The following is a 22,052-nucleotide window of genomic DNA, read 5'->3' on the forward strand; positions in this document are numbered from 1 at the left end:
CTCAACTTGATAGCCAGTTGCTCTTTTTCCTGTTGTCTCAAAACTCCCAGCACAAGTCTTTAAGGAGTAAAGAGTGTAGACTGCACTATAGGGTTAATGCCTATGGCTGTGTCAAGGAAGACAAGTGCTGGTAAGTCTCCCTCACACTTGGCTACTTGAAGTTCCATTAGTAAGTCACTTCATTCTTGAAGTATCTGATCGTCTTTGTTAGGTAACCTAGGGAAATCATCAATTCTTTTGAACAGCACACTTTCTATTATCTCTGGTGAGCCATAGCACTCATTACGTCTATCCCAGATAATTTTAAGGCAATTCTCAGTGTGGATAATACTGATCACTCTTATCCTACTAGCATATTTGGCAGATTCATTCCCAAGCCATTTACTTAAGAGGTCTATCTCTTCACTATATGAAAGGCCTAATCCACTGATTGCTTTTTGGAAAGAGGATTGCCAGGGTCTCAAGGCGATCATTGAACATTGAAAGTCCATTTGTCACTAGTTCACGTTGAGCAAGAAACTTAGCAAAGGCTTAGGTGTCCTGATTGGCTCTAAGAGGTGCATTAACGTGGTGGGTAAGTGGTGTGTAGTCATACCTGCTAGTGTTGTCTGGTTCCAGCCTGCCTGTATCATACCACTTTAGTGTGCAGCAGGCTGTGCCTTTATTGCAATTTGCAAATTCAGACACCTGGCATGGGAGAGAGTTGTCCCTAGTGGGTTCACTGTGTCTAGAATTCTCTTGCTTACAAAATTGCAGTTTGTTGCTGACTTGTGGTGGCGTTGCACAGCGTGTTTGGCTTGTTTCGCTAATGAAGTCTGGTTGCATACCTTGTACTGGTGAAGGATTGCCATCTATTTTGGAAACTTGATAGACCTATTCTGATGTGTGTTGTAGTGAATCCTGGGATCTGAGGGCCTGATCCAGACAAGTTGCGCTCGCAGAGCAATTTTTTGCAATCTGCGCATGTGTATGAGTCGCAATGCGCGTGCGCTAATCAGTCATTGCAATGGGAAAGTACTCATCTGTAGCCTGCAGTCGGGCTGCTATTTTGAGTGACAGATAGTGCCATTTGTGGGTGATAACAGGGGAAGGTGCTTGAAACCGGGGGTATGGATGTGCGAACGCAGGCGTGCCCGACCATCAGAACGGCGTTTAATGGGTGTGCATAATTAGCAAAGTAGTGTCATTACACACGTGACTGGGTTGTATTTTAGCCAGAACTGCTCGCAATGTTGTGGTGGGAAAAGGCTACCACAAGCACTGCGAGCAGCTCCGATGGCTCTCGATGTTCCCGATTAATCCTACAACTGCCGGAGATGACGTGTGTTGCGAGTGGCAAAGGGGCATCTTTATACAGGTGCGAGCGTATAGTGCAGCCACTCGCTATTACTTAGTGGGCGGCTTTACGCAATGCAGTGCGAGCACATTATTTAAATAGCCGGCCCCTATTAGCCAGCAAGCGGACGCGAATAGTGTACGGGTCGGAATCAGGCCCTGAGCTCTGAGCCGAGTACATTAACGGTTCCTTTCATATTAGAGTATTCTGCAGTCTCCCAGAACTCTGCTTCAGCTATGGCAGCTGCTGCTTCCTTCTCTGCAGCAAGCTTCTCACTCATTACTTCTAAGCGTTTTTTCTCCATCTCTCTTTCTGCCTCCAGACGTGATCTCTTCATATCTCTTTCTGCCTCCAGACATGAGCTGTCTATTTTTAATTGCATCTCTTGCTCAGCAAAGTTGGGCTTCAGCTTTTGTATATGCAATAATGGCTGCATTACTGACAGATGATGATATTGAGTAACCACAGGATTGGGACCTTGTTTTGTATGAAGATGTTGTTTTCTGTGACATGGTATGGGGTGTAGATGATTGATTATGTAGAGACTGCTGAATTGCTATATGCAGGTAACTGTGCTGACACTGTAGCACAGTCGTGTCAAACTTGGGCCCCACAGCTGCAGTTGAACTACACTTCCCAGCATGCAGTGCCACAGTTTTGCTATTAGGGCATGCTAAAACTGTGGCAGGGTATGCTGGGATATGTAGTCCCACAAAAGCTGAAGGGCCCGAGTTTGACACCACTGCTGTAGCAGGTCTCTGAGAAGTCAGGGTCTTGGAACTGTTGTAAAGCTGCTTGACTGTGTAGGGACTGTTGTGTTGCCATATGCAGGTGGCTGCGCTGACAGTTTACAGGTTTCTGTGAAGTCAAATGGTGGTACTCTTATTGCTAAGTTGCCATGGTTAGTAGACTGTTTAAAAACATTTGTACTGTTATATGCAGATAACTGTGGCTGGCCATGTAACAGATCTGTAAGTCGGCATATCTGTATCCCATTTGCTGACCATGGTCGCTGACGAAGTCATAATATATGCATCATACTCGCTGACATCCCAATGTTTTACTGATGAAGTAAAACATAAGGACTGTAAACAGAACAACATATGCTGGAGGCATGACATTTGTTTTTTTTTTTTTTTTGTATTTAATTTTCCAAGCTCATAATTGCCAAGTAGATAAGATGATGGTCAGTCATGGTAGGTATAAGTCTATTTTGAACAAGTTTTAGCTTTTCACTGCTACAACTGTGTTATCATAAGGACCAAATAGATTTGTAGGGCTATTTCCAGTGGCAAATGCAGGATTTCTAGAGGGGGGTTTCCAAATGCTTGATTTTAGAGTGAGTGTGGCCAGTCCATGAAGAGGGCAGAATTAGTACTTATCCAGCTTTAATATGCGTCATACAATGTGTATTGTGTGTCATAATTTCAGCATATACAGGATCACAGTAAGTCATTTGATGCGGCAGTAGGACCATCCTGCCTGAGCTGAATGTTTCTATTTTAGATGTGAGCACCATTCCAGAGCATTGGAGCAAGTCTGGGAGCCTGGAAGAGCAGCATAAGAACCTAGCACTTCCCTGGACATATATGTATATATATGCTATAGAAGCAGTGCATCCCTCACAGTGCACGTTTTCCAGATCTCCTAGTTGGTGCACAGGTTATTTATTACTGGCTGATACATGTTATTAGATCCACAGGTGGTGCTAATTATTTAAATTGTGATACTGAGAAGAACATGTAGCACTAGTAAAATTCTATTTTATTACTATTTCTACTGTGGTCATGGTATGTGCTGAGGAGGGGGGTTTGCCTATGATTTCTATGTTTGGAAAATAATCAACTTATTTTTCAACAATAATTTATACATCCAACATTCTTGACTTGAATGAAATTACTGAAATTTTATTATTTCAATGGCAAGGTTTTCATCTGTTCTTTCTTTAAGAGTTTGCACAAGATTATTGGTTTCTTTTGTTATTTTGAAGATGGGCAGCAGTCTCTGGACTTTTGTTATTTTGTCACAGTTGAGTTGATCCAGCTTGGCCAGAGATCCAAAACAGCAAAAAACTAATCTGTATGCAGTAAGTCTTTGTATGAGAGAATAAACTGGTGAAAAACATTTTAGATGGAGTCAGATGTGCTTCAGGCACCTGATCAATGTTAAAAGGCATTAAATGGATGTTAAGTTTGTGTTAGGATCCGGCCTGGTATCAGCCTTTACTCACTGCTGAACTGGTGTCTGTAGGCTCCGAGGCGTTCAGATGCCAGTGGTAGTGGTGGGTTATGGTTGAGGATTTTCCCTGGGGTCCGTTTGTGTGCGTCCTGGCTCCTGTGTTAGCAGGCATGGTTGGTTCATCTCACCTGATCAGTCTCCTCCAATGGCAGCCCTGCTAGTCTCCCAGCTGATCTCATGATCCAATGGCCAGCTGCCTAGGGGTATTTAGGTCCGACTCCTGCAACAGGAAGTTGCTATTCAACATCGCTGTATGACTGCACGTAGTCTTTCCCTGTGACAGTCGTCTCATGTTCCAGAGGCTATATTTCTTTCCTCACTGTTCCTGGTTTTCTGTGTGTCTTCAATCTGTGTATTCAAGTCCCTGAGTTCCGTACAAGTTCCCGGCTTCCTGTGTGTCTCCAGTCGCATCTCTGTGTAATCAGTCCCCAAGTTCTGTTCAAGTCTATCCTGTGTGTCTCAAGTCGCCCCACTGTGTATCTTTTCCAGTCCTCTGCTGGTGTGTACGGAGTTGCACCATAGTGTACAAAGTACGTACCATTGTGTACTTTTTCCCTGTACTTTAGTACGAGTTCATCCCATGTCTCAAGTCGCACCTTTGTGTACTAAATACACATCATAGTGTACAAAGTACGCACCATTGTGTTCTTTAACCCTGTGCTTCAGTACAAGTTCATCCCATGTCTCAAGTCGCTCCTCTGAGTACTAAATACACACCATAGCTTACGAAGTATGCACCATCATGTACTTTATCCCTGTGCTTCAGTACGAGTTTATCCCGAGTGTCTCAAGGTGCGCCTCTGTGTATCCAGTCTCCAACTTCAATACAAGTTCACCCCGAGTGTCTCCAGCTACACCTCCAGTATGCCCCCAAGTGTCATCCTTGTGTACTTCATCCCTGTTTTCGGTACAAGCTCCGTCTATACCTCCAGTATGCCCTCAAGTGGCATCCTTGTGTACTTTGTCCCTGTATTCATTACATCTTCGGAACATCTTAAAGTATCCAGTCCCAGTGTTTTAGTGTTAGCCATTCCTCTATGTTATGGTATTCTTAGTGTTCCCTGTATTAGTTATATATATATATATATATATATATATTTTATATAATTCAGTCTTCTGTCACTCCCAGGTACCTGTCCAGAGGTCCGAGACCTGCTCACTTGGTGCAGCGTAAAACCAAATCCCAATTGGACGGGTCACTGGAGAAAACCACCAAGTGAGTTAGACTCCGTGCCTCTGGGCAGGTCGAGTCAAACCTGGGTTTGGCCGCAACTAGGAGATTTATCCTGCCCCCCCCCAATCTTTTCCCACAACTATCCTAAACCCCCCGGTACTTAACCTCATCAGAGGTTTTCCTTGAGCCTGGTTGTGACAGTTTGTGTGAACAGTGTATCATATATTAACATATTTTTTTTGCCCCTTGATGCCCATATTTTTGGAAACATGGCAGCTTTGCTTCAATTAAATCTTTTAGTGGTTTCACTACTATAACTGCTGTGTGTACATTGAGTCTTATGTTTTTCTGTGTCTGGTCAGTTTATTCAACTCAATCTAGTATGTATTTTCTGCATATATTCACGTTTCAAGGTTGGACAGATTTGCAAGTATAGAGTGTCACAATGGACTTTGATTGTCCCGTCATTTTGTGCAAATCTGTATAAAGAATCTTTAATTTTTTGTCATACAGTATGCTAGGACTAAAGCAGTGGTTCTCAAACTCTGTCTTCAGGCTCCCAAACAGTTCACGTTTTCAAGGTCACCCAGTTGGTGCACAGGTGTATTCATTACTCAGTGACACATTTCAAAAGATCCACAGGTGAAGTTAATTATTTCACTTGCGATTCTGTGAGGAGACCTTTGTAACATAAACTTTTTGGGGTCCTGAGGACTGACTTTGTGAAACTCTGGACTAAAACTTTAATAGCATCTGCACAACCAGATCAATGCATGGTATCCACCCTTTTTTCTACAAGTATATTTTTAACATGTTCAGCTGACTTCAGACATTAAGTCAACAAACTGTACTGGTGTGTTGAGGCTATAAAAATACACAGACCTAAAAAAAAAAACATACAGCACTGATACAGCAAGCAGCAGAAGATTTTCATACTAAATTCAGAGTATATGTAGCACAATGAATCCATGATGCTGAGGCGTGCGGTGGTAGAACCTTTCCCCCAGAGACATGGACAGACAGAACCTTATGCCCCGAGGAGTGGGCAAACAGAACCTTGCACCTCGAGATGTGGGCAGAAAGAACCTCATGCCTTGAGGCATGGGCAGACAGAACCTCATGTCCTGAGGTGTGGGCAGGCAAATCCTTGCAACAAGAGATTAACCCTTCTCAGACCTCTGTCAAGACAGCAGGTAGTTTGACCTCTGGCAAGGTGCTGGACCCTTCTCAGACCTCTGGCAAAGGCATCAATTTCTGGACTTTGGAGCTGGGAAGCAGATGCTGGACCTTGAACCTTTGCAGCCAGTGTTGGACCTTGAAGCTGGGAACCAGTCGCTGAATCTTGAAACTGGGCAGCAGTCTCTGGACAGGAGTTCCCAACTATGACTGGCAGACAGGAGTCCCCCACTGAGACTGATAGGCTCAATAAATTGATTTGTCCTGCATAATGGGCATTGCAGGAGAAAGTGCTGTGCACTAGCACAGTATAGGTACAATTGGTTAATTCTTCAGTGGCTACGCTCTTCCTCTGGCAAATGAGGATGTGGCCTACTAACAGGTCTGGACCTGTAATTAATAGCATACTTACACTGATAAACAAAATCTAGAGGAAAACTGGTAAGACCCATAGAAGTTCCTTTACTAAGAACCACCATCGATGAGGCTTTCATCTCCTACCTGGCAGAGATAAACAATTTTTTATGCCAGATACAGCATACAAGGTGGTGTTAACCTCGGTAGGTAGTGCTAGATGTTTCAGCAGATTTGGCATGATACTCAGCAATTGAGCTAACTGCAAGCATAGTAACACCATCTCCAACTGCAGCACCTGCAATAAAAGTGCCTCCAAATTTAAAGGGGCATGCCTGTATAGTCCACTGTTATCTTCACATGAAGCTGATACAAAGTACTCTGCAGCAGGCTCCATTTTGGTTGGGCTGGTCATTCTGTTATAGTCTCAGTGTGTGCTAAACCCAAAAACAGGTTACAGAAGCAGGTAAAGGCGCATGAAAAGTTTATTAGAGAGAGCACATGTAAATGCAGAGTTCTCTTGAAGGCTGGAGAGTGCACCAATAATATAAAAACAGTCCAATTTACAGCATATTTCATGGACCCAATGCAGACATGGGTTCCAGAGCTCAGGTGGAGAGAACAGCACATCAGTCCAAAAACAACAGAGGAACATAACAGAGGATACTCACTGGGAGTTCAGTTGTTAGGAAAATGCAGGTCTGCAGGAAACCCTTGGCAAATACACTGAAATGTGCATGTATGCTGAATGCTGTGTAACAGAGCTAAGCAGGAGCCCAGGTAACAGACTCGAAGTATCTGACATGGAGATTGAATACAAGGAGTCCAAACACACAGACTACAAGACAGGCAAGAACAGATGCATAAACATCAATGACCAGCAACTCACTGTGTCAGAGAGAGGAGTTAAATAGTAAATCTTGTTTCAGACAGAGTGGTTATCTTTACAGCAGCCCCCTGTGGTGAACCACAGAACTGCACAACACATGATGTACAAAACAGATTCCTAACCAAAGTGGGGGTATGGGAACATGGGGCCTGATTCAGCAAGCCTCACTATTCTGCTTATACGCACACAATGCAGTTACTAATATCAATGGGGATATGCAAATGTTTGCATTCGCAGTGCGATCTCAGCCTAACATAAGGATGCCCACTTCCCCTTACATCAGTACACTTGGGCAACATAGCAAAACAATCGGTAACATCAAGTAACATCGGACCCATATGCACAGTTAAGGCAGGTCAGACCACACTCAGGGATTGCTAATTACACTATGAGGCATCAGTTTGCGTATGGTATTGCAGTGGATAATTTATGCATGCCCCTGCAACGGCAAAATGCACTGGCACGCCTGCGTTCACCTGACCACCCCTCCGTCATCACCAACAAGCAACACTTCCTGTCAATCAATGTGCTCTGGGTATGCGTAGCCTCTGCAAATGCAGTTCCCATCGCAATTGGTAGTTCACGCACTGCGATGCATACGAATGCACAATGCAAATTAATTGACCAATTGCGTGTGTTTTTGCTACTGCGATCCTTGCTGAATCAGGCCCATAGTGTGTTTGCATGCCGAAGGTGTGTGCAAAAAAAGGTGTGGCCCTGCAGCACAGGGGCGTGGCTATGAGTCATAAGGGGTGTGGCCACTCAAAACACACACATTGAGGATGGAGTTTGAGAACCTATGACCTAAGCTTTGCATGGTGAAAAACACATTGGCAGCCATAGTAAAAAACAAACTACATAGGCCCCCCGTCGCAGAAAGTAAATACAGTACTGTAAATCACATAAGCTTTGCATGGAGAAAACTTCACACATTGGGGGCAATTCAATTAAACATGAGATGAATAGCACTGGGAAAGTGTTCCCGGAGCTATTCAATTGTTTCCCCTGTGCCCCACTTAGTCGCGAGATGTCGGTTAGTGCGCCTTAAGTCAGGTGTTTAGGTGCGCTAACTGGCATTATCCAACTAAAATGCCCGTTGCGATACTGTCAGCACCTCGCTAAACTGAAAAACAGCATCACGGACGGCACTTTAATTGATTTCTGCTTGCACCAATAACCTACCGTCCACCATGACCCATTCCACCATGTACAAATTGCTCTGCTCCTGGGCTTCCCACCTAATTTATGATTGCAGACACCGGTGTTGAACTAGTTAGTTGATGAGACGTGTTTCAACAAAGGTGGCTGCAATCATAAATTACAATGGAAGTCCAGGAGCAGAGCAATTTGTACCAGGTGGAAAGGGTCATGTTGGGGGGTCAAAAATAAATTCTTTAGTCAGACTAACAGCGCGGCCAATTGAATAGCTCTGGGAACCCCTTCCCTGCACTATTCAACATTGTGCTAAAATGAATTGCCCCCAAATAGCACCGATAGGGAAATAAAGAAATGTATAGGCTATCGGAAAAAAACACACACATTGGCATCCATAGGAAAATGTTGTGGGAAGGCACACGGGGTGGGGAGGAACACAGGGTCAATGAGGTACACAGGAGAGGTGGGGTACACACTACAAAGGAGAAATAACTGAAAGCAAGCATTACTCCCTGGTTGCTGCTGTACAGAGCTGAGGAGGAGGTTGTCTGACTCTGACTCCAACAAGGTGAAGTGGAGAGAGATCCATAAAGAGGAGTGAGGAGGGAAGCAGCGATAAGTACAGGAGCCAGTGGCACTAACAGCTGTGCTAGAGAGGCGGAAAGCCCAAGCCCCCAGTAGAAGAACCAAGCCTCAGAGCTCCCTCAGCCTGTGCACAGTCACTCTCGCCACAGAGGCCAGAATGAGTGGCTGTCTGGCTGTGACTCTTGTCACTGTAACCAGTGTGGGACAGGCATATACAGATGGGTGAGCGGTGGCAGAGGCACAATACTGGACTCTGCATCTGCAGTGAGTAATAGATGCTGCAGACCTTCCGGCAGGGAACAGGCACCCGGCACACGTGGGCAGGCAGCGGTCGGTCACACGGCACATGCGGGCACGTGAGTGGGGGTCTGGAGGTACAAGCCACAATGTTGGACTTTGCAGCTTGATGCTGCAGAGACCTACTGGGGGGGCGGCTCCTGGCATCCGTGGGCGGCAGGTGGGTGGGGGTTCGTAGGCACAAGCCACAATGCTGGACTTCAGTGACCTTCCAGTGGGTATGGCTAAGGGCGCACACAGGCAAGATGGGAGGTAATGGGCAGGCAGCAGCACACTGACAAACAGTCCATCCTTTTTACTGAGCCAGCAGCATAAACACACACTGCTGCTGGCTTTAGGGGCTATCCTAGCCCTCTGTCCTATCAACTAGAAAAAAAAAACTTAATTGCTTGAAGTGCCAGTATGCCATAACATGACATACCAGCACACCTCGAGCACTGCATTAGATGCTAAGTGGTATATTTACTATTGTTTGATTTTGATTTTAGTGTGATTTGACACTCAATTTTTATTTGAATTTGTATCAAACATAAAACAGGGTTTCACTCAAATCCCACTCAAAATCAAACATCGGAAAAACATTGGTACTTTTACATAGACCAACACACAAATCCCTTATTTACTAATGTTCCATTTCAAATCGAACACAAAATTGAGCTTAAAATTGAACTTTCAATTCCCAAATGAATAGACCTGCTTCATGCTTTCAATTTTAGCATGAGCAGGTCTGATTGACATAGATGCATGCACAGATCAGTGAGATTCGTGCATGCATTTGTGTGTAAAATGCTTCAAAAGTCTTTACATTTAAAAAAAAAAAATTATGCGGGGTCCCCCCCTAAAAGCACAACCAGCCCCACAGTTTTCAGAGCCAGTCCTGGTTGTGTAAATACTGGGGACAAAAGACATAGGGGTCCCCTGTATTTACCACAACCAGCACTGGGCTAAGCGAGACGGTCCTGGTTTTCGGAATAAAATAAATAATATACTGTGAATAATAGGTTATTATATTGACTTTATAATATATTCACTTTCTTTTAATATTTGAATTATCACACACAGTATATTATTATTTTTTTTATTGAATAACTGCTGCGTAGACTGTATAATAATATAAGGAATAGGGTTTACATTTATCAATATGAAGATTAATTTTTGAAACCATGGTTATTATTTATTTATTTTCTAGGTAGTTTATTACAAAAGTTTATTATTATTATTAAAGTATTATTAATCTACATACAGTATATTTAGTTTGGGAATTCTGGTTTCATAAATGATATTTAACATAAGGAATATATAGATACTTTTGCTACATGGTAGATAAGCATAACACAGATGATATACAGCAACTCCATTGGCTGAATTCAAATTTATCCCACTAATGAAGGTAATGAAGGTATGGATGGAGGTGAGTGTCCCCTATGTGTGTTAAAATCTATTTGATTAATGCTATGATTATATTTTAAATCAGTATATGCATTGTGGAATAAGGGAATGATTCCTGCATAAGACATAAGGCCATTATAAATATAAGGCTATGTGATTGCATTTTAAGTCTGTTCACATATTACACCTATAGGCTGGTATACAGTCAGGTCCATAAATATTGGGACATTGACAGAATTTTCACATTTTGGCCTCTATTCACCACCACAATGGTTTTGAAATGAAACAAACAAGATGTGCTTTAACTACAGACTTTCAGATTTAATTTGAGGTAATTACATCCAAATCGGGTGAACGGTGTAGGAATTACAACAGTTTCAATATGTGCCTCCCACTTTATAAGGGGCCAAAAGTAATGGGACTATCAACTCAAAAGCAATTTCATGGACAGGTGTGGGCTATTCCCTCGTTATTTCATTATCAATTAAGCAGGTAAAAGGTCTGGAGTTGATTCTAGGTGTGACATTTGCATTTGGAATCAGTTGCTGTCAACTCTCAATATGAGATCCAAAGAGCTGTCACTATCAGTGAAGCAAGCCATCATTAGGCTAAAAAATGAAAACAAACCAATCAGAGAGATTGCAAAAACATTAGGTGTGGCCAAATCAACTGTTTGGAACATTCTTAAAAAGAAACAACGCATCGGAGAGCTCAGCAACACCAAAAGACCCGGAAGACCATGGAAAACAACTGTGGTGGATGACAAAAGAATTATTTCCCTGGTGAAGAAAAATCCCTTCACAACAGTTGGCCAAATCAAGAGCACTCTCCAGGCGGTAGATGTATATGTGTCAAAGTCAACAATCAAGAGAAGACTTCACAAGAGTGAATATAGGCCCTGATTCAGAGCCGGACGCTCTGACCAGAGTGCTCGCTCTGAATCAGGGCCCACCTCCATAATTATGGAGCGTCCTCCTGGACGCTCGTATAGCTGTGGGTCACCACCCACAGCATATACGAGCATGCAGGTTGATGGTCATGATGGTCTTGACCATCGCAACCATCGCCACTGCGAGCCGAAGCCTGCGGTTGAGTTTCTCAACCGCAAGGCCCGGAGTGATTTTGGCTCTATCAGAGCCAAAATCACTCCCACTGACATCACTAGTGATGTCAGTGGGGCCGGCTTCTGAAGGTAGGCGTTCCCTTGGGAACGCCCCCGTCTGGGAGGCACGCCCCCGGCACGCCCACCAAAGGGGGCGTGCTGTCAATCAACATCGACAGCACGCCCCCTTTGATCAGACACAACGACCGAAGGAAAGTCCTTCGCTCGTCGCGTCTCGCACATGCGCACCATCGACCCACTTGCGAGCGGACAGCCGCTCGCGAGTGGGTCTGAATAAGGCCCATAGAGGGTTCACCACAAGATGCAAACCATTGGTGAGACACAAAAACAGGAAGACCAGATTAGAGTTTGCCAAACAACATCTAAAAAAGCCAATACAGTTCTGGAACAGCATCCTATGGACAGATGAGACAAAGATCAACTTGCACCAGAGTGATGGGAAGAGAAGAGAAGGAAAGGAACTGCTCATGATCCAAAACATACCACCTCATCAGTGAAGCATGGTGGTGGTAGTGTCATGGCGTGGGCATGTATGGCTGCCAATGGAACTGGTTCCCTTGTATTTATTGATGATGTGACTGCTGACAAAAGCAGCAGAATGAATTCTGAAGTGTTTCGGGCAATATTAAATGCTCATATTCAGTCAAATGCTTCAGAACTCATTGGACAGCGCTTCACAGTGCAGATGGACAATGACCCGAAGCATACTGCAAAAGCAACCAAAGAGTTTTTTAAGGCTAAAAAGAGGAATGTTATGCAATGGCCAAGTCAATCCCCTGTACTGAATCCGATTGAGCATGCATTTCACTTGATGAAGACAAAACTGAAGGGAAAATGCCCCAAGAACAAGCAGGAACTGAAGACATTTGCAGTAGAGGCCTGGCAGAGCATCACCAGGGATGAAACCCAGTGTCTGGTGATGTCTATGCGTTCCAGACTTCAGGCTGTAATTGCCTGCAAAGGATTTGCAACAAAGTATTAAAAAGTGAAAGTTAGATTTAGGATTGTTTAGTTTGTCCCATTACTTTTGGCCCCTTAAAAAGTGGGAGGCACATATAGAAACCGTTGTAATTCCTACACCGTTCACCTGATTTGGATGTAATTACCTCAAATTAAATCTGAAAGTCTGCAGTTAAATCACATATTGTTTGTTTCATTTCAAAGCCATTGTGGTGGTGAATAGAGGCCAAAATATGAAAATTCTGTCAATGTCCCAATATTTATGGACCTGACTGTATGTATGAGGCTGTGTACCTGTTCGTGAAGTCCACAGATAGGAGTTAACAATACAAACCCATTAGTTGGTATAAGAAAGTGATTAGCTGAAAGAAGGGCTGGTTTATCTGGGTCCTATGTGAAAGGACAACTAACCTTGCAGTACTATTATAATACGGAGAGAGAAATAAAAGATATGCTGTATACATAATGGTGCTGAAGGAATTGAGAATAATAACATATGACAGCTCATTGTTGGACATTTTTCTCATCTGACATTGGGGGGTATTCAATTAGGCTGTGAAAAGTCGGAATCGGCAATAATTTATCGCCAATTATGTCATTTTCGCCTATTTCAATTATCCCCGTATTCAATTTCAAAGACTTTTCGCAGGTTCGAAAAGTCTTTGAAAAAAAAACAACGGGATAAGTTTTCACCATGTTTTACATGGCAAAAAAAAGGGCAGAATTGGGGTTTAGGGGTGCAGGCTTAAAAAAAATAGCCTGCACCCCTGGGAATGAAATGTGTCAAAAAAAAGTTTTTTTAAAAAATAGGGACACCCCAAAAAAATTCTGTAAATATGCAAAGGTGTTTTCTAGAATTAGCTATTAGCGGCAGGTGCATTTTTGCTGAATTTTTTAAAAATAAGTTTAGGGACTTAAAAATATGCTAGTACCCATTTCCATGTACCCCAAATTTGATGGAACCACTTTTTAAAATGAAAAAAAAAACCTAAGTGCTCTTCTACATCACTTCTTTAATGTCGGGGAAAAAAACACCTACCGCAGCTATTTAAAAATGCAGAAGACATTCAGCAGGGCTAAACGGGGGTACCCACAGTGAACCCCCATGTCTGAACATCATTGGGGGGGTCCCAGAATGAATTCCTGAAAATTCCCCTATTTTTCCCGATACTTACCTTTCCGCAGGCTCCTGTTTTATCTGGCTCCAAATTGAATACGGGGATAAAGTGGGCACGCGCCCGATACTTTATCCCCAGAAAAACACAGATGTGGAGTGAAAAGTCCAGCACGGATTTTTCGCTCCCTAATTGAATATGGGCCTATATATTTGTCCTGTGAAAAAGGACAGCTTGTTCATACACGTAAAGGACAAGAGAATAATATGAAAAAGTACTTACCATTAAATAAATGCACAGCATATCTAATTGAATGTTAGAACAGACACAGACAGCCTGGTGTGTTAAATTGGGACTGGCAACAAATGTTACAAAAGATCGACTATTGATGTAATAATATGTTACAATTGAATGTGTCAATTCCTGGGGTTGCTCACATATTAAACTATTTCATGTAAAACACATGAAGAGTGTTTATATACTGTACTTATATTTTACTTGACGGCAAACTATTAAGGAAGAATCCCTATAAATAATAAGAAGATTCTATATACTTATGCATTAATCTAAGCTAATATTATAAAGAAAGTTGCACCCAATTGTGGAATACCACAGGAATGCATGCTCCTGATACCCATGGTATTCAATTTAAAAAAAATTCATGCTGGCTTTTTAGCACTAAATACCCTGCCGTGCGATAAAAAAAACCCTACTTACCGGTCCGTTGGTCTCCACGGCTTCTGGTCATCTCCCCTCCGTCTTTGCACTGGGGAGGTGGCTGTTAGGAGGCCAGGGGGATGCTGGGAGGGGGCTGCTGGGAGATGTAGTTCTCCCTGCAGCTGCCTCCAGGGGGGCTCACACATATACACACAATCACTTACACACACTCAGACATACTTGTATACACTGACACAACATATTTACATATGCAGGAGACATACACTGCTGCAGGATACGGGGTCCCGATGCTGGAGGGATAAGACATCATTTCGGAAGGCGAGTATTTACTAACTAAGCTAATTGGAAACTTTCAATTGCTTAAATAGCCCTCAGGGGGGATGCCGCCAGGGTCTTAAAGCATTTCCTGACCATTTTTCCTAAAATGATGGATTTTAGGAAAAATTGGTTGTGCTTTGGAGGTGCTCAAAAAACCTCCCGGTGCTCAAAAAAATCAAAAACCATGCACCCAATCAAATAGCAAAAATCCTGCACTTGCAGGAAAAACCCTGCATGTGCGAGAGTTTTGCTATACTCTCCCCCAACTGCATATGATTGTAATTAAGCTTATTGGAAACTCCCAATTGCTTAATTAGTGCTCAGGGGGGTGCTGCCGGGGTCCTAGAGCATTTCCCAACCATTTTTCCTAAAATTATAAATCTTAGAAAAAATTGATCATGCTCTGGAGGTTCCCCCCCAAAAAACCTACCGGCTCTCAAAAGATCAAAAACTCTGTACCTAATTGAATTGCAAAGATTTTGCACCTGCAAGTGTGGGATTTTTGCTATTCTAACCACCAATTGGATATGCCCTATAGTGTAGTAATTCACTTTAAACAGTACACCTTTGTTATAAAGTCAGATCAAAACCTGTGAGTTTGTTCATACTCAAAAAGAATATAGTTGTGCCTCTTAAATTCAACACAAGTGTTCTTAATAGTTCAGAAACCCCATTTGTGAAAAGCAAATACACCCTTGCATTAAAGTGTGTAACTAGAACTTTGTGGACCCTGTAGGAAATTTGAAGGGCATCCAATATATTGTATACTGTCTCTAATAGTGTCCCCCATTAATAAAAATAGGCCACAATACTGTCTACTGTAAGTAACGGTTCATCCCAATAAAAAAACACCCAGTGCTGTCTTCTATCAGTAACAATGTATACTAATAATTACACCCAATCATGTCTCCCATTTATAGCAGTGCACCCTTATAATAATATAGCCCCAATACTGTACCCCTTAATGTTGAATATTAATAATATAGTACCCTAATACTGTTTCCTGTCAGTAATAGCCTCCTCGAATCATCACATAGACCCCGATACTGTATCCTGTCAGTAACATTATCCCCAATAATAACAAAGTACAGCCAATACTAGCCCTCATTATGTGATCCTCAATACAACCCCAACAGTGACAGTGTTTCTCCAATAATAACACAGGCACTTATAATTGCATCCCTGAAGTAAGTACCCACAATAAATAATAAAACCACTTAAAGCCAGGTCTCCCCTCTTGTACACACAGGTCTCAGCATTAAATTTTCATCCAAAGTTAAAAATATAAATGTCAGTAGTAGCAATATGAGCTGTTGTGTTACCTAGAGCAGAGAAGGATCTCCATAATATATTAAAGCCAGTATCAGAATTTATATAGATTTCTGATATATAAGCAGCCGTAATAGAGAGCAGACTCCATATGGGCCTAATTTATTTATGATATAAGATAAAGTATCAATTATTTTCAGTCAGTGAACTGACCTGTACAATCTTATAAATTAAATTAGAAGAAAATGTGTATAGATATGAATTAAGCAAAAACCCATAGCATATAATAGACTGACAACAGGATTGTAACAATAGTGAATTAGAGGACAAGTAACATATACACAACCATCAATGAAAATTTGCAGTAGCAAATCCAAATCATTTGTGACCACATAACCTAACAAATTGATTGTAAAAATGTACAAAAAAACCTAATGCTGCCGTCAGGGAACTAAACTCCAAAATTTGCTGCACTCAATAGAAAGATTGATAAATCATATGCATACTTGCTGGTATGGATGGAGTAATTTATCACTATTTTGAGCCTACAGTATTTCTTACAAATAAGGAATTGATTTAACCATAGAATTATACCTCCAATATATATATAGTCAAATGGCTGGCACTCGACATAAATGCAAAATAAAATACTTGCCTTGGTGCCTTCCTGGAAGTTCAATAGAACACCCACTTACATATGTAGAAAGGGAAAGGCGGCACTCACAGGTCTGATGAAATGAAAGAATCAAACTTGACAACTGTGTCTGCCTTGTTCAATGTTTCAGTCTCACATGACTTTTATCAAGAACACAATGAAAAAAAACAAATACACATACCTTTATAGTGGAATGTCCAATGTGCTGCCGGGGGCCAGAGTCTGACATCATCACTGTGCGTCAGACACTCAGGCATCACACAGGATAAATCAGTCTGATGCCCCGGTGGATAGGAGAGAAAATTACAACTGTACATCGTGGATATGTGTGAATAGATAGTGAGGCACTGACATGTAGTGCTAAACATGATGAAATGTCAACATTGTGTCACCATATATAATGCAATTTGCAAGGAGTGGGTCAATGCCCACACATCAAAAAATTGAAGAAACAAAGTAACAAAAATACAAATCGCTCCTATAAAAAGAAGGAACATAAAAACTCCACACCACTGTATTCCCTAACAGTGAATGTGAATAAAGTGAAAATGTAAAACTATTATTCCAAGTGGAAACAAATAAGAATAATATTACATATACAAAAGATAATAAAAAATGAAGAAGATATAGAGAAAAAACTAAGTATGTAACCATACCGTTATATATAAATGGCAAGTGTACCATCGAAAGGATCCTAAAAAGAATATATTGGTGAATACATCTACCAAAACATGTGCATCAGAATAGGTATATGAGATAAAATGACAAAAAATATATACATGTGTGCCACAGAAATGTAAGGAAATGAATGACTGTAGAATACATCCTAATAAAGAAATGTAGCAAAAGAATCACAAAAGAAGACTTAAAGCAATATAGTCTGTGGTGAAGACTAATCCATGGTATACAAATATGACAACCGTGAAGCTATGAGAAAAAAAGCACATGGAACACAGGAAGACCCAGCAGAGCTAAACCCAAAAAGGTGCTCAGGTAATCACAAATATGACAAAACATGAACATGTGCATAAATGCAAAGATAACTTGGACCACCAAGAGAACATACAGATGACTCCACAGTATTGGAAAAACATGATAGAAAAAATCATGATAGAGAAAATCAATAGAAAAAATCAATTAGAAAATTTTTTTTTACAAAAAAATATTGTACACAAAATATGTTATTAGAAAGCTCCAAAAAATTGAAAAAGTTGAATTTTCTTATAACTCCAGATGTGCACAAATGTCCAAACAAGGAAATGGCATAACCAGGAGATAAGCCAGAATTCAAAGGGAACATCTGTGACATATCATATCTCTCTCCTGCGTGCTACCTGGTTATATAGGAGACTTCTAAGTAATACTTACAACACCGGATCTTCCCTGAAGGTCTCCCATTCAAGTACTAGTCAGGCCCAACACAGTTGCCAAGTTTGATTCTTTCATTTCATCAGACCAGTGAGTGCCGCCTTTCCCTTTCTACATATATATATATATATATATACAGTATATATATATATATATATATATATATATATATATATATATATAATAAATTACAATATTAAAGTCTCTGGTACCCTCTATTGGGAATATCCCAAAAGAGAATCCAAAATACACTACCAGAGACAGCGGCACTTGAGTAAATAACTTCACATTAATCCAGGTAAGTTACCGATGAATTATTTACTATGTTGCATGGATGTAGTCAGCCTGTATACCAGGATACCTCATGACAAGGGCCTGGAAGCTGTACATACATTACTGTTGGATTATCTTCTTTATGATGGCCCAGATCTAAAAAAAATTCTGACTTTTCTGGAGAAAACTTTAACCCAGAATTTCTTTTATTTTGATGGACCTTTTTATTTGTAGAGGCATTGATGTGCTATGGGCTCGAAAGTAGCCCCTACCTTTGCGAATAGCTACATGTTTTATGTGGAGAATCGATTGTTCTTGTAAACTCCTAGCTTTTCAACTAAGATGCTCTTCTACACCCGCTACATAGATGAAATTTTTGTCCTATGGGCAGGTGAAATTAATGAGTTTAAACAGGTAATGGATGAGATCAATCAGATGGATGAAACCATCACATTTACATTTTTGATGGTTACTATAGCAGAGGTGAAGGATTAATGTGTTATTGGAGTGGTGAGATATGCTACCAGAGAGAGTGAACCCCACTTTTAATCCTCCCTATAACAATCTTGTTAATCTGCATACATATTGATACACTGTTTTTTGATACATCACTGATTTTTTGTCACTTGCATTCCTACAAATCTCTTGCACTCATACCTCATTTACATTTCCAAATTTCATTCCTCTTGTTTACCTATAAACACCATGACAAGGTTTTTGTCAACTCCCTCCTTCACTCAGTCTCTACCTAATCCTCTATTCTGCCCCCTGCTTCCACCTTTATCCTTTCCTCCTTATCTCTTCCACCTCCTCCTCCCCTTCTCCCCCCTCCTCTGTCTGCCTACTCTTCACTCCTCTCCCTTTACTCCACTTTCTTCCTGTTCTACCACCCCTCTGTCCTACTACCCCACCACCAAACCCTCCTCCTACACTCCTCTCCCTGTCACTTCACCCCACTGCCATCCACATCTCTCTCCCTACCCACCTCCTACATATTCCCTTTCTAGCTCAGGTGCCCGCACCATCACTAAACTCGCTTCATATTGGTCCTCCAAATTAAGCTTACCTCCACGTTACAGCAACCTGGATAATCTTATTCACATCTCCCCCACAAATGCTATCTCTCTATCCTGTGCCCTCTGGAATGCCAGGTCAGTCTGTAATAAACTGGTCCCCACCCATGACCTTTTTATCTCCAACTCTCTGAATCTCCTAGCCATCACTGAAACTTGGATCTCACCCTCTGACACCACTTCTCCTGCTGCTCTATCCTCTGGGGGCCTCGCCTTCTCCCACACCCCCTGGCCTGGGGGTCGCCATGGTGGTGGTGTTGGGGTCCTTCTAGCCACCAGTTACTCCTACCAGCTAATACCCTCTGAACCATCCCTTACATTCCCCACATTTGAGGTTCATGCTATACACCTCTTCCAACCAGTAAACCTCAGAGTAGCTGTCATTTACCGTCCCCCTGGCTCTCCCTCCAAATTCCTTGACAACTTTGCTTCCTGGCTCCCTCACTTTCTCTCCTCAGACCTTCCCTCCATTATCCTAGGTGATTTTAATATTCCTATTGACATTCCCACAGAATCCTCTGCAGCTAAACTCCTTACCCTCACCTCTTCATTTGGTCTCGCCCAATGGACCTCCTCACCCTCCCATTTGAGTGGGCACTCACTTGACCTGGTCTTTACGCACCGTTGTGATATTTCTGATTACTCCAATTGCCCATTCCCCCTCTCTGACCATCACCTTCTCTCTTTTAACCTATCCCTCTCTCCTTCCCCTCCTCTAACTCCTAAAGCTACAATTACTAAGCATAATTTTGAGGCTATTGACACTGTTGCCTTTTCCTCCCTGCTGGACTCTCTTCTCTCCCCTATCATTTCTCTCTCCTGTCCTGAACAAGCTACTTCCCTGTACAATTCCTCCCTTACTTCTGCTCTTGATTCTGTTGCTCCAGCAATAACCACTCACCCTCGCAGATCCACACCACAACCCTGGCATTCCAAATGCACCAGATACCTACAAAAGTGTTCAAGAATTGCTGAGCGTCAGTGGAGAAAGTCACGCTCTAAGGCTGACTTCCTCCATTTCAAATTTATTCTCTCTTCCTACAGTGCTGCCTTGTCTCTCTCCAAACAAACATATTTCAAGAACCTCATCTCCTCCCAGTCCTCAAACCCCTGGCGTCTCTATGCCACTTTCAACTCCCTACTCTGCCCTTCCCCTCCTTGCCTTCCCTCCTCGCTCTCTGCCCTCGACTTTGCCACCTACTTTACATCTAAAATTTACTCCATACGTGAGGACATCATATCCCATCAGACCCTCAGCACTCCTCCCCCTCCTTGCCCTTACCACCCCTCCCCTTCTGTCTCACCAACTCTGACATCCTTCTCCCTTGCTTCTGGAGAGGAAGTCATGGCCCTCATCCGGTCCTCCCCCCCTTCCACCTCCACTCTTGACCCTATCCCTTCCCGTCTCCTCTCCCACCTGTCTCCTTCTGCCTGTTCCCATCTGGCTCACCTCCTTAATCTCTCCCTATCATCTGGCACTGTCCCTTCTGCATTCAAACATGCTCTTGTCTCCCCCATTCTTAAAAAACCAGCCCTTGATCCTAACATACTTTCCAACTATCGATCCATCTCTCTTCTCCCTTTTGCTTCCAAACTCCTTGAGCGTATTGTCTACAACCGCCTTACCACCTTTCTTTCTTCCCACTCCCTCCTTGACTCATTTCAATCTGGCTTCCGATCTCTCCACTCCACTGAAACTGCCCTCACGAAAGTCAGCAATGACCTCCTTGCTGCCAAATCCAAGGGCCACTACTCTCTGCTCATTCTCCTTGACCTTTCTGCTGCATTTGACACTGTAGACCACCCTCTCCTCCTGTAAATCCTTTACTCTCTCGGTCTACGTGACACTGCCCTCTCCTGGCTTTCCTCCTACCTCTCTGATCGTTCCTTCACTGTGTCCTCTCATGACTCCTCTTCCCCTCCACTTCCACTAAAGGTAGGAGTTCCCCAAGGTTCTGTTCTTGGACCTCTCCTTTTCTCCCTATATACATCCTCTTTGGGTGAACTCATTAACTCCTTTGACCTCCAATATCATTTCTATGCAGATGATACTCAAATTTACCTTTCCACCCCTGAGCTCACCCCTGAGCTCCTTAACCGTATCTCCAACTGTCTCTCTGCTGTCTCTTTGTGGATGTCCCAGCGCTTTCTTAGACTTAACATGTCTAAGACTGAGCTGATCATCTTCCCACCCTCTTCCACTACATCACTTTCCACAATTTCATTATCTATTGATGGCACAACTATCTCCTCTAGCCCCAAAGTGCGCTGTCTTGGAGTTATCCTAGACTCCTCCCTCTCGTTTAAACCGCACATTCAACACCTCTCGCAGTCCTGCCGTTTTCACCTAAAAAATATCTCCAGGATTAGACCCTTCCTCACCCAGGATGCCACTAAAACCCTCATCCACTCACTGGTCATATCCAGATTGGACTACTGTAACCTTTTCCTAGCTGGCCTCCCAGTCTCTCACCTCTCTCCACTACAATCGGTTCTTAATGCTGCTGCTCGGCTCATCTTCCTTTCCAGACGTTCTACATCTGCTTCCCCTCTCCTTCAAGCCCTACACTGGCTCCCCTTCCCCTTCAGATGCCAATTCAAGGTTCTTACATTCGCCTACAAAGCCC

Source organism: Taudactylus pleione, unplaced genomic scaffold (assembly GCF_031769625.1).
Source record: "Taudactylus pleione unplaced genomic scaffold, aTauple2 ptg000015l, whole genome shotgun sequence".
NCBI lineage: Eukaryota > Metazoa > Chordata > Amphibia > Anura > Myobatrachidae > Taudactylus > Taudactylus pleione.